General features: G+C 47.8%; 1 protein-coding gene across 4 annotated transcripts in view; it reads left to right on the top strand.

Annotated features, from left to right (window-relative positions):
• STK32C (serine/threonine kinase 32C) overlaps nt 1-12,696 on the top strand; it is a 103,508-nt gene that overhangs the window by 54,675 nt on the left and 36,137 nt on the right. The window lies entirely within an intron of this gene.

The following is a 12,696-nucleotide window of genomic DNA, read 5'->3' as shown; positions in this document are numbered from 1 at the left end:
CTGTTATGTAGTTATTTTGTCACCTGCATTTTACTGTGCCCCAACAGTATTTGTGCCCCTCTGTTTAGCTGAGGTGTCTGCACCTGATGGACAGGAGCTGTAAGAGTGATAACCCTGGTGATGATTCATGAAAATTGCTGAATTTGGTTGTTGTAATCTTGTCACGTGACGGTCGCGTGGTGTGAGGCTTTGTGCCAGGACTGGGTGTTAGGGCGGGGCAGGGAATTGGGCCTTTGAAATTGTGCAAAAATGTGCAATATTGAACTTGTGAAATAGCAGAGACTAGTTCAGAGGATGGCGCAAGCGCCTCTGTATCTCCACACACTGCTAAAATAAACTGAAGACAAGCTGAGCGATCAGAGGAAAGCCATATCTTCTCTCATTTCTTTCTGCTCTGCTCATCTTGGCCGGTTTCTCCCACCTTACTTTGATCAAAAGCTCATACTGTGAGGGTAAGAAAATCTGAATCTGGCCCAGGAGATGAACCATACTGTCCTTTGCTTTTTCGCTCTGCCCGTTACAGCCCTAACGAGGCATGTCACACCGGGCAATGGCCATGTGAGCAGCCTGACCTGCTGCATTTGATGCTCAGAAACTTTGTTCGGATGCTTGGAAACTTTGCAAAAGCAGAAATTTCTCAGGAGATCTGAGACCTGTTTGGGCAGAAGAGTCCAAATTTTTACCGATTACTGAAAATCTCTTTTTAAATACTTAAAATGTATTAAGTAGCTTCAGTCTTGAGAAACAGTAGCAGTACAAACTCCAACCGCAGTCTTGATGCGGTAGAGTCCAGCTCTTCTTAGAGTCAAGAGAATGGACACTATTAGTCATAGTGCTGTCATTAGCACTGCTTGCTAATGAAGACGTTTCGTCGCAGTCTCAGTTAACTGATGAATGCTGAGGTATCTATTACACTGTTCTGGCATGCTTGGGGCACAATCTACCCATGTGAATTCCCGCCTGGCTTTGTTGTAAGTCCGCATGGGATCAGGGCTTATGAAAATGTAATGCTGAGTAGTGGGCAAGTCAGGGAGAGGGTGGTTTTAAGTAGTCACCCCTATTTGGAGCCATGTCTCTCGAGCAAGAAGAGGTGAAAGCTGGCAGCAGAGCTGTGTCAGATTTCTGAGGTTATATCAGATGATGGAGAATGATTAAATACAAGCTCAGGTCCTTCCTTAGGGTAGCACTGTGAAGGTAAAGCAAATAGCAGAGGAAAGTCTCCCCAGATGTTCCTGGCGAGAACGGGAACTCTCAGGGTCTTATGACTCCTGCTCATCATCAAAGACCAAAACCTAGCTCAAAATCTTACTGAAAAATAGCAGCTAACATTTTTTTCAAGCTCATAGGAGAAGACTCATACTTCCAAATGTAAACTTTCCAGAGAAAAGAGGTTTTATTCTGTTGAGCAGCAGCACTTGGTGCTGGAAAATTGATTCTGCTCAGAACATGAAAAGGAGAAAAAAGATTCTTGTCCCAGGGAAGGAACTTTTTGGCTTTGAAGAGAGCTGCTCCTCATAGCTGCTTCCTTTTCTGTTTATGTTAAAGAAAGGTTAAGTCTAGCACGTAGCAGTCTATCAAGCATCGGAATTGTATATACACTTTCAACAAAATGCTGAAATGATTCATCTGTCATCTTTCTGGATAATTATGTCAATATGCTAAATTTCCTTTGATACTGAGAAAAGCCTTTTACATTTACAAAGTCATTTACAGCTCGCATTTAATTACAGAAAATATAGAACTACCTACCTGAAAACTCTTATTTGAAATTTATGAGTAATTTAGTTGCTTTGGTTGATTTAAGCACTTATCTGCCCACATTCAGGAAGGCATTTAGGAGCCAGTGTCCCGTCCATCTCAAAATGGTGTGTGGACCCTCAGTGTGCAACGAGTGACCTGTGAAATCTGTGACGCCGTGTGATCTCATAGTGATGGGACCTAGGAGGCAGCAACCTGCTGGGTAGCTTTGGGCAAGGCATTTGCTTTCCACTCTTATTTTGTGCACCTCTCAGGACAGACTTGTGGTCCTCGGTACAGGAACCATACCAAATGAAGGTAAAAGGAACTCAGAAATCGCTTTTGAAGAGACTGGAGAGCCACTGAGCTGTGGCTCTGGCATATCTGCAAAAACCTGCCAATTTCTGTTTCCTAGAGATGGGTTTAATCATCTTTAAGAAACTGTTAATCAAATGAAGGTCATGCTCCATTCCATGTTTACTCAAATTCACAAATGTGTAATATTTTCCATACGTATTAGAGGTAATATTATTTGATTTTCAGTATTTTAATAGGAGCGTTATGCTTCTCCTGTAGCACAGATTCCTTTCTTGAGCAGCAACAGTTGCTCAGGTTTTAGCTGGTCCATTGCCGTTACCCAAGGAGCAGTAGCCGGGAGAGGATTTCCAGAATGTGATGCAATTTGTGACCCCCTGTTTTAATGGGAAACACGCTGCAAGTTTCATTACGCTTCACAAGAGACATGATGAGACCTGGAAATCTCATAAGGCGTTGGTTGCATTGCAGGTATCCTGACGTCTCCCTTCTTAAAAATTGACCTCTCGTGGCTTAAATCTTTGTCTGTTCGAACAGGGAGGCAGCCGAGGGAGTGTTTGCCCCTGTATTCCTCCTCCCACCTGGGCTTCCCTCTCAAATCTCCCTCGAATCAGCCACCGTCACCTTTTCCAAAGGATAAAGAACTGGATAGGGTTATGGGAATTCATTATTTTCACTTTACTGCTGTGAAGAAATAAAAACATATCTGAAGTTCTTCGGCATGGATTTATGTCTTTGTCTGCTGTTGGAAATAGGGGATTAAACCAGGGGATAGGGGCTAGAATGAGCAGCAACGTGAAATGAAATTTTCCAGAGAGAGCAACTACGTCTCAGGGTGGGTGGGCCCGTGCAGGCAGCCCGCAGGGGCCTGGGGGGCGTTGCTTTAATTTTTCTTCTTTTTCTTTTTTTTCTTTATTTTGAGTAATTTATGAATTTTTATTGGGACCTGCAAAGGTTCGGGGGAACCCATTTGGTAGTAAAGAGTTTTTTATACTTGGCAGGCTGTACAGTGAGGGCCTGGAGAACACAGACCCCAGACAACCCCCTGGCCCACTGGTGCCCGCGGTGCGGAGACGGGAGGCGTGCGCGGCTGCGGGTTGGGATCGGGCAGGAACCACCGCAGAGGACGGGGTGAGAGACATCCGTGAGGGACAGCAGTCCTCAGCACGGTGGGGCGGGTGTGGAGCATGACGGCTGTGGGCAGAGGTGTCCGCCTTCCCCGGCTGGCTGCCTCCTTGGGCCGGGGCATGGCGTGGCCTTCGCTGCTCAGGAGGCTGCTGAGGGGACCCTGCTCCCTGAGGATGGCTTCTCGCTGACCCTTCCAAAGAGAGCTCTCTTGCAACGTGGTCTGCTTTGCAAAAGTACTGTAAATTCATGATTTTGTTGCTTTAATAATTCACGCAGCCTGAAGCTGGGCATAGAAAAGCTTTAATCCATTTTCTAAAGGTCATAAATGCCCACCCAGTAGATATACCATAAGTAAAATTCCCTTAAAGTCTATTCTCAACTGAATCCCTCTTTCATATCAACACAAGCTTGATCCTTTGTCTTTTTTTCCCGGCTTTATAAATGTTGGATTTTTTCCCCCAAAAGAAAGGCTACAAACACAATCCTTTGATACTAAATTACCATGGATATTTTTTGCCCTTGTTTTTTCCTTTGCTGTACTGGAGCTTGCGTGAGGCCAAGGGTTTGTCAGAGCTGCAGGCAGGGTCTCAAGACGTGTGTCCCTGCTGGACGTCGGCCCCGCCACTCGTTCGCATGCTGGTGACGGCCCTGGTCGGTGGGCATCGGGAGGACCTGCCACGTTGTCAGGAGGCTCTGGAGTTGAAAATTTGTTTGCTTTTTAAAGGGGCAGTGTGGTTAGCTGAGAGGGGACAGCCAGACGATGGGTGTCCATGAGTCCCGGGGCACCAAGAGCCTCTGGTGTTCGACCACCCAGCCCTGCCTGGCTGAGGTTTCACTGGGTGGCCCCAGCCCTGGAGGAGGGAAAGGCCTTGCTTGCTGCACTAGCACCATTCAGGCACCATCCTGCTTGACCCCCAGAGCTACACAGGTGTGGTGCAGGACATAGCAGGTCTTCCAGGCAGGAGATATGCAATTGCAGGAGTAGTGATGTGAAGGATGCGCTTCACCGTGGCATCTGTCACAGGAGCAGCTCCCCTGGCTGGGGGCGCACATCTGCCCAAATCCCTCATCTGGCAGTGACCATGAGTGGGTGCGTGAGAAAGCACGGAGCACACAGGGGGTGATCCTCCCTCTGATACAACCTCCTAGGTAGTATTTAGTGATTTTTTTTTCTTTCTTGGATATTGCTAAGCTGTAAATGCGTCACCAGTAAAAGCCGCGGGGGAGAGAATTGCAAAGAATGAAAAGCTGAAGTGACAGTGTGGTCCAACACTACCTTACTGTCCAGATCTCGGGTTGTAGGGGCAGCAGCAGTACAATTGCAGAGCAGAAAATGCTGCTGAATGATCTCAAGTGATGGAATGAGCAGTGACTTCAGCTGGGAAGGAGGCCTGGGACATGATACTGCGCACCCCCGCTGGGGACCTGTTTGGGGTTTCTGAAGGATCAGACTTCATAAGACAGTGATTTATAGTAAAAGCTGCCCACTTTTGTTACTATTATATACCCAGTGCCTTATTAACATTTGCATTAGAAACTGCCTGGGGTTTATTTCAGCCCCCGTCATTCCCTGTGGATGAGTCACGCTGGCGTGGGACGGGAGGTGGGATCGATGTTCCTGCCAGCAACTGGGAGGCTGTGGACAGGAAAGCGGCGTAAGAGAGCGGAGGGTGGAAGCACCCTCCTCCACCCAAAAACCTGCTGATGGCCCCTGGGCCACCTCTGCAGGTTTCCATGAGCGAGTGGGGACTTGCCCCAGAGCAGAGCACCATGGTGGGGTGGCATCACCTCCCCTGGGGCTGCGCGGCTGCTGCATCCCCTGTCTCAGGCAGTCCCCTTGTGCGAGTGTGCATAGAGGGGTACTGTCCGCTGCAGAGGGGCATGCACGAGCTGCAGCTCCCAGGAGCTGGCTGTTGAGCGGGATAGCTTTGCTTTGTGTGCCAGGTTCTCCCTTTACTCATACAGTTTCTCAGTTTGCCGCTCAGGCAGCCTCTGTCCCTCCCGAGTCCTGAAACCTGCTGATTCCTAGTCGTCAGGAGGCTTGGAGGAAAAGGGGATGCCGGTTGCAAATTGTGGCATTTGAATGTGACGCTTATTCTCAAACGGGCGCTAACCCTGAGCTCACTCTAGTCTGTCCACTGATTCATTGCATCTTATGTCAGGGGAAGTCTCCTGTGTATTTTGCTGAAGCTTCTTCATGGAGTAAGGATGGCTTTTCTGGTGCAGTATGTGACACCCTCTGTTGAGTCACAAAGACACATCCCTGCTCATACAGCTCCTTCCTCTTACGCTTCCCTTCCTGGGCTGTGGGGGACAGGCAGAGCACACTGGTTGTGCTAGCTGCACATTGAGAATAGAGAAATGCACTGCAGGTCTTATACACAACCAAGAATAAAATTTGTGTGTGAGCCAATCTCTCTCCTTTATCCACTAAAAAACAACCCAGAAGATGTTTTCATTTGGTTTGCTTTCCCACACTTTGTAGACACGCTCCACCTCATGCTTGCAGAGCCTCTTTACTCCTCGCCTGAAGTTCTGTCATTTTCTCTTGTCAAGTCATCTTTTGCCATCAAAGTGCACCAACACTGAGAAGATCTAGTGCCTTGTTGCCAGAACAAAGCTTGTCTCTGCTAACTCATGCGTAGCGGCGAAGCCTGATTTGGTGTGATGAATTCATGAGGATTCCCTGGTGTCTAATAACGCAGTTTAATTAACGATGGAGCCCTTCCCTCCTTCTGGATCTCTGTCTTTTGTGTTGTCTGGTTTTCATAAAGCTGAGAGGAACTTTTATATCTTTGAGATGTCCATCCATCTGTAAAATCTGGCTGAAACCGGCCAAGAATCCTAAAAGTTGGTAGGGGTGAGTGTGAAAAAAAAAAATCCCATAACCTCATTTTCTTAGGAAAGCAGACACAAATGTTTAATTCATGAAGCCGTAAGCAAGTCCAGCAGACTGGATCCCTCCTGGCATAAGCCTGCATTATAATGCAGCAGAGCTCCTCTTTGGGAAAATGGGAGCCCTGGGCTGCCAGGAGGAGCAGGTCTGGGTGTGACGCTGCGCCATTGTCCCCCTTCCGCCTCTGCTGGGGCTGGCGTCACTGGCAGCGGGGCAGGCTGTGCACGGACGTGGCGCTCGGGGCAGGCTGCTGCCACGGGGAGCACCGGTCCCGACTTCCCCATAGAATGTGCTGATTCAAAATGTCACAGCGCTAGTGGTGACGCCTCGGGATGTGCTGGCGCCGGTGTGCCAGTGCTATTTGTGTATCGTGTGTTGGTGGAGTGATAAACTGTCACTAGCATTTGTAACGGTGATAAGTGATGGAAAAGGGAAGAACAAAGGGTGCTGAATGATCCTGTCCCCCGTTTCCTCATTCTACCCTCGCTCTCATTCTTTAATGTTGTTGGCCCCGGGGTGTCACTAGTGCCTGCCTCTGGTATCCACTTCCAAGCTGGTTTTGGTTTTTTCCTGTGTTTTTTCCTTCCCTTACAGCCTCTGAACTGTACAAAATGAAGAAAAAAGGAAACATGAAATATAAAATGTTTTTAAGTTTTACATAATTTTATATAAATGATTTTTTAATTTTTAAAAAAGCTAGCATGAAATGAAAAGGAAAAAGAATGTCTGTGTTTGTAAGTGCAACATTAAACCTGACCTCTGTAGTCCAACAGTTGGCAGCCAGGCAGTCCTGCTGAGGCGCGGTGCGGTGATAGCTAGCTGGGTTTCCTGGGCCTGGTGGACATGGCTCAGCACCGCTGGCCACGTGCACCCCTCTGCCTACCGACACCTGCTCCGAGCCAGCGTCATCCCTCTCCAAAAAAGTGTGTAGCCCAGGGCGACGCATCCATGTGGCGAGAGCCTCCCTGCAGCAACAAACGCCATTCCCTGGCACAAACCAGCCTGTTTAATTGGGATGTAGCTAATCGAGTCTGTAAGGCACAGGGGGGTGGGAAGGTGGCACCTGTGTCTGGAGCAGCCCTATGATGCGGCAGGGCAGGTGTACGCACCCACAACTTGCACACCTGCTTGAGCACAGCGAGATAAACCACCCTCATTGCCATGGCAGCAGGATTATATACAATCTCCGATACCGGAGCCAGCTGGAGGGCCCTGCAGTGACATCCTAGCTCCAAGCACCGCTCTGGCTGGGGAAGCAGAGGTGCAAACAGGCGCAGCTAGCGAGGGGAGGCTGGAGCCACCGCGCAGGCTCTGCCGGCTGCGTGGCCGTGCCACCACGTGCCTGGGGGACATGCCTGCTCGCAGCCGTGACCGGTGCCTTTATAGACTTAGAGTTGCCTTGTGCCAGAGGAGGTGCGTTGCACTCGTAATCACACTGCCATTTGAAGAATCTGCTTTTCACCTGCTCTGCTCTGCAAAGCAAGGATCTGTGGATCAGGTAATTCCTGAAAATAGTAAAGGAGACAAAGATGATGCTGCTTCTGAGGCAACCCAGCCTTCCTCAGGCCCTGCAGCCTTTCTCAGCCCTGAAGTCACCCAGTGATAGGCATACATACTGCTTTCCTACTGCAGTTTTCCAAAAAGGTCGTTAGTGGGAGGAAGCCTAGACAGCAAATCCATAATACATCTTCCACATGACATGTTTGTGTAAAGACTATGAAGTTCTTGTTTGCTGTAAAGAGTAAAATGATGCAGAGCCGTTACAACGTAGGCAAAAGAAATAACTCCCAGGAGACTACAGCACAGTCCTGTAAGCTGGAGGCACGAAGCCAAGCTTTCTTAGGGGCATTTTCTCTTTCCTCCACAAAATCCCCTATCAGAGTCCCACAGTTGTCTCCAGCTGCCCAAAATGAGAGTGGCAGTGAAGTCCCTATAGATGGGAATGTCCAGCATGTTCTCATGTGCCCTTGGAAAAATTGCCCCTTGGAAAAACAAGTTTTTCCAATTACTTGTGACTATTGCAGATGTATGTTTAGTTATTGTTGTTATTAACCCAAGCTATCTCTCTGACAATTTAGGACCACAGGCTGGACCATCTAGGACATCTCTCTGCCAATTCTTTGCCTGATTTTCCTTTACAACATTATCTCTGCCTGGACTTGGTTGGACCTTTAGCTCTTGTTTGTGGTCTCCTTCTGCCAGACAAAACCCATGGTGTGTGTCCTGGGTCTGAAGGTAGCACAGCTTTTGTTCTTCATTCCCTGCTATCACTGCTGTTTCACTATTTGCACAACTTGTAAATACCAGAGGAGGCATTGCAAGGGGTGCTACACGAGAAGCCTTGGAGGCTGACAAACCCTCTGTTAGTGCTCAGAGCACTTGGATGGAGAAGCAGGTGGTCCTCATAGCAGACATGATCAATAGACACATGGTGGCTGGCTTTGCGGGGTGTGCATTCTCAGCATCACTGCAGGGGCTCCTCTTAGTCTGGAAGCAGAAGCAACATCCCAAGGTTAACCACAAGGCTGCTGCTGCCCATCGATGCAATGAAAGCTTGCCATGGCTTGTGTCAGCAAAATTTTTTTCTCCCATATTTTACTGTGTATATATCAAGGCTAACTAGCTATTTCCTGCTCAAATTCTTCCTAGCTCTTACATGTGACTTTTTTCAATATTAAGTTCTAACAACAAAATCCACCACCCCACCCCACCCCCCGGCCTAAGCAACAAATGCAATCTCATTTCTAGGTCTTTGATAAAGGAGACCTTTGTATGGATTAACATCTTCTGTCTGTTGAGTGGTAGATGTCTCTGAATCAAACACTGTGTTCAGAAGGGCCAACCTAATTACGGGGTAAGGAGACAGAGAACTAAAGGTCCTTGAGGGGAGGAGAAGATGTTGCAGCATGGGAGATCTCCAGATTCTGCAGGAGTTTCATGGACTCTCACAAGAAAAACAGTGAGAGTAGGAAAGGGCAGAGCTGAGTTATGTGGCGTGGCTACGAAGAAACCCAACCTAAATGCCTTACTGAATTTCATAAACTACCATCCATCTGTGAGGACAAAGAGCAGAATATTTTGGCACTTAATTGGATTAGTATCTGGAAATCTGATTATTGTCGCTCTTCTCCCTTTGCATGTCTTCATTTTTTGCTGCACTGGGGAAGGAGGAGGGTAACTCTGGTGTAGGGGATCTCCTCCGGCCCCAGCCCTCTGTGCTTGCCGTGGCACGTAGCAATGAGTGGGCCATCTCGCTGCCAGCAGCCTGTGCATGCTCATAGTCCTGCACTCTCACTCCAGCACAGCATCCATCCATTTATTTATTCAAACTTCTGGGATGTGTGGATGCGAGGCACAGAGCTGTGTTACAGTAGTCCTGAGACATTCCTGATCTGATCACCCACGCTTGCCCATCGCATTGAAGGCAGCAGACACAGAAGAGTGAAAACTCTGGAGGTCATGTTCTTCTAGCATTACTCTTAAGGGAAACCCCAGTTCAGCTGTGCTCAGCTGTAAGCTACCCAAGAGGCTGTGCCTTGTCTTTGGCAGCGGTGGTGTCTTTACCTGCCCTCTGTGCAGCTGTGCAGCCAATGCGTGGACTGATGGGCTAACATGGCCAACATAAAAGTGTCCTATTTTTAAAGTAAAAAGATGTGCCCTGCTTTACTAACGTTAATTATAAATTTCTCAGTGGCTTAAATATGACCAGCATTTGGATCTTTTTTTTGTTCTGACAAGCCATCAGACAGCACACCCCCACAAGCTGGTTAATTGAACCAGGAGCATGGGATGTTTCAGCATCAGATGCAGGATTTGGCAACAATAAAATTGAAGCTACATTGGACATCAAAATCATCTACAGGTCCTTAGAAGCTGCAGCTTATGAGTTTGGGATGTTCTATTAATGCTCATGATTGGACAATCCAATTACAAAGCACTTAATGTCATAAATGATAAGGAACAATGTCCTCTGTTCTTATGAAATTATGACTATATCGGCATGATACAGCAGATATTCCCTAAGCACTTTTATAATAGTTTATTAAAGTAAATATTGTCTGGATTTACCAAGAGCATTATGGGATGTATCCGTTTTGTTACTCTAGGCAGCACCATAATTCAATGATGTTTGCAGAAGGAGACTTTCTCCTTTTCTTCACATGATGTATTTCTTCTTGTGGATTGGATCAGCATTCAAAGAAGTCTGAAGATCATGACTTCCTATTTAAGTGTCTGTACACTGCTTAAAAACAAATCTGTATCTCATAGTAATTGTACAGATACAAATTCAGAGAAACTGTACTGGGTACAGTTCTATTCTTCTGGTTTTTCTATGGTGAATACAGGAGCTGCCCACAAGCCAGTAACAGGCAATGGAGATTTTCTGTGTCTTAGCAATGAAGAAAAAATGGAACATGAGAAATATAAACAGAAACTGATTCAGCTGGTATGCAATTAACAATAGAAACTGTTGTTGTAATGATAGATTTGATATAATTCCACCACAGTGTTGTGGTTTAACCGCAGCCAGCAACTAAGCACCACACAGCCGCTCGCTCACTCCCCCCCACAGTGGGATGGGGGAGAGAATCAGGAGAGTAAAAGTGAGAAAACGCGTGGGTTGAGATAAAGACAGTTTAATAGGTAAAGCAAAAGCCGCACACGCAAGCAAAGCAAAACCAGGAATTCATTCACTGCTTCCCATCGGCAGGCAGGTGTTCAGCCATCTCCAGGAAAGCAGGGCTCCGTCACGCATAACGGTTACTTGGGAAGACAAACGCCATCACTCCAAACATCCCCCCCTTCCTTCTTCTTCCCCCAGCTTTATATGCTGAGCATGACGTCATATGGCGTGGAATATCCCTTTGGTCAGTTGGGGTCAGCTGTCCCGGCTGTGTCCCCTCCCAACGTCTTGTGCACCCCCAGCCTACTCGCTGGTGGGGTGGGGTGAGAGGCAGAAAAGGCCTTGACTGTGTGTAAGCACTGCTCAGCAGTAAGGAAAACATCCCTGTGTTATCAACACTCTTTTCAGCACGAATGCAAAACATAGCCCCATACTAGCTACTCTGAAGAAAATTAACTCTATGCCAGCCAAAACCAGCACATTCTCCACCCCTTACTCCGTACCATTTACATCATGCTCAGGTCACACACTATCCAATACATTGTCATTACCCACCACCACCCTTCCCATCCTTTGATACAATACACAGATATCATTCCCTTAGTCTATGGACCACCCCTGTGAAATGTCTGTAAAATATCCATAAACATTCACAAAATGTCCATGGAGTTCATTTAGTCCATGACTTTGGGCTCCATCTGTTATGGTGGTCACTCAGGACAGGAGAGGTAGTGTGTTGCATGGAGTTACTGCACACCAAAGCCAGCTCAGGTCGGGTCACTGCTGCACTTGCACTGCTTCTTGTAAGGCTTGTCTTCCATTGGTTCAGGTGGTTCCTGCTATAGTAATTCATATAACATACAACTCAAATCATGGGTTACAACAATTTAAAGGTATTTCCATTACAATCTCCACCCTTGGTCCCTTTGGGCCAGGTTATAGAGTTTAACATCACAATGAACTCCTCCCCTTGCTCCTAGCCTGGCTAGCAACAAGGGATTCCTGCTATAGTAATTCTCATAACATGCAACTCAAATCCCAGGTTACAACAATTTTAAGGTATTTCCATTACAATCTCTACCCCTGGTCCCTTTGGACCAGACCATAGGGTTTAACATTGCAATGACCTCCCCTTGCCCCTGCTCCGGCTTGGACTTATCCACAGACTGCAGTCCCTTAGGGTTGTACCTGCTCCGAGTGGAGCCTTATCTATGAGCCACAGTCTCTCCAGGGGCATGCCTGCTGTGGCATAGACTTATCCACAGCCACAGTCACTTTGAGGTGCACCTGTTCCATCATGGCCTCCTCTATGGGCCACAATGCCTTCAGAGATATACCTGCTCCAGTGTGGCCTTACCCACAGCCACAGTCCCTTCAGAAGTAGACCTGCCCCAACATGGCTTTACCCATGGCTGCAGTCCCTCCAAGGGAGTACCTGCTCTGTTGTGGGCTTATCCATGGTCACACGCTTTGAGGTGCTCCAGCGTGACCTCATGCACAGCCACTGATGCTTCAGGGTGTACCTGTTGCAGCATGGACTTACCCACAGCCACAGATGTTTCGAGGTGTACCTTCTCCAGCGTGGACTTATCCTTAGGCCACAATCCCTTCACAGGTATACCTGCTGCGGCACAGACGTAACCACGGCCACAGACGCTTCGAGAAGTACCTGCTCTGGCATGGGCTTATCCACGGCCACAGACGCTTCGGGGTGTCCTGCTCCCACGTGGACTCATCCACAGGTCACAGTCCCTTTGACTCGAGTCACACTGGAGTTCCAACCTGTCCAGTACAGTAGCACAGAAACACAGAAACAGCAGCAATGCCCTGGCCATCTGCCAGCCCAGGCGCATGGCCATTGCTGTTATCAAAATGTTCTCAGGCACGGTGGAGTAAGATGATAAACAGTGCAGCAGTGCAGCAAAAGCAAAAAGCAGCCAGTAATGAGCACTAGACTCTAATATACAGTAAGGCAAGCAAGCCCCATGGCAAGGAC

The sequence above is a fragment of the Aptenodytes patagonicus genome, chromosome 5, assembly GCF_965638725.1.
Source record: "Aptenodytes patagonicus chromosome 5, bAptPat1.pri.cur, whole genome shotgun sequence".
In the NCBI taxonomy this organism is placed as follows: domain Eukaryota; kingdom Metazoa; phylum Chordata; class Aves; order Sphenisciformes; family Spheniscidae; genus Aptenodytes; species Aptenodytes patagonicus.
The sequence above is the reverse complement of the archived record's forward strand: the minus strand, read 5'-3'. Positions and strand labels throughout refer to the sequence as shown.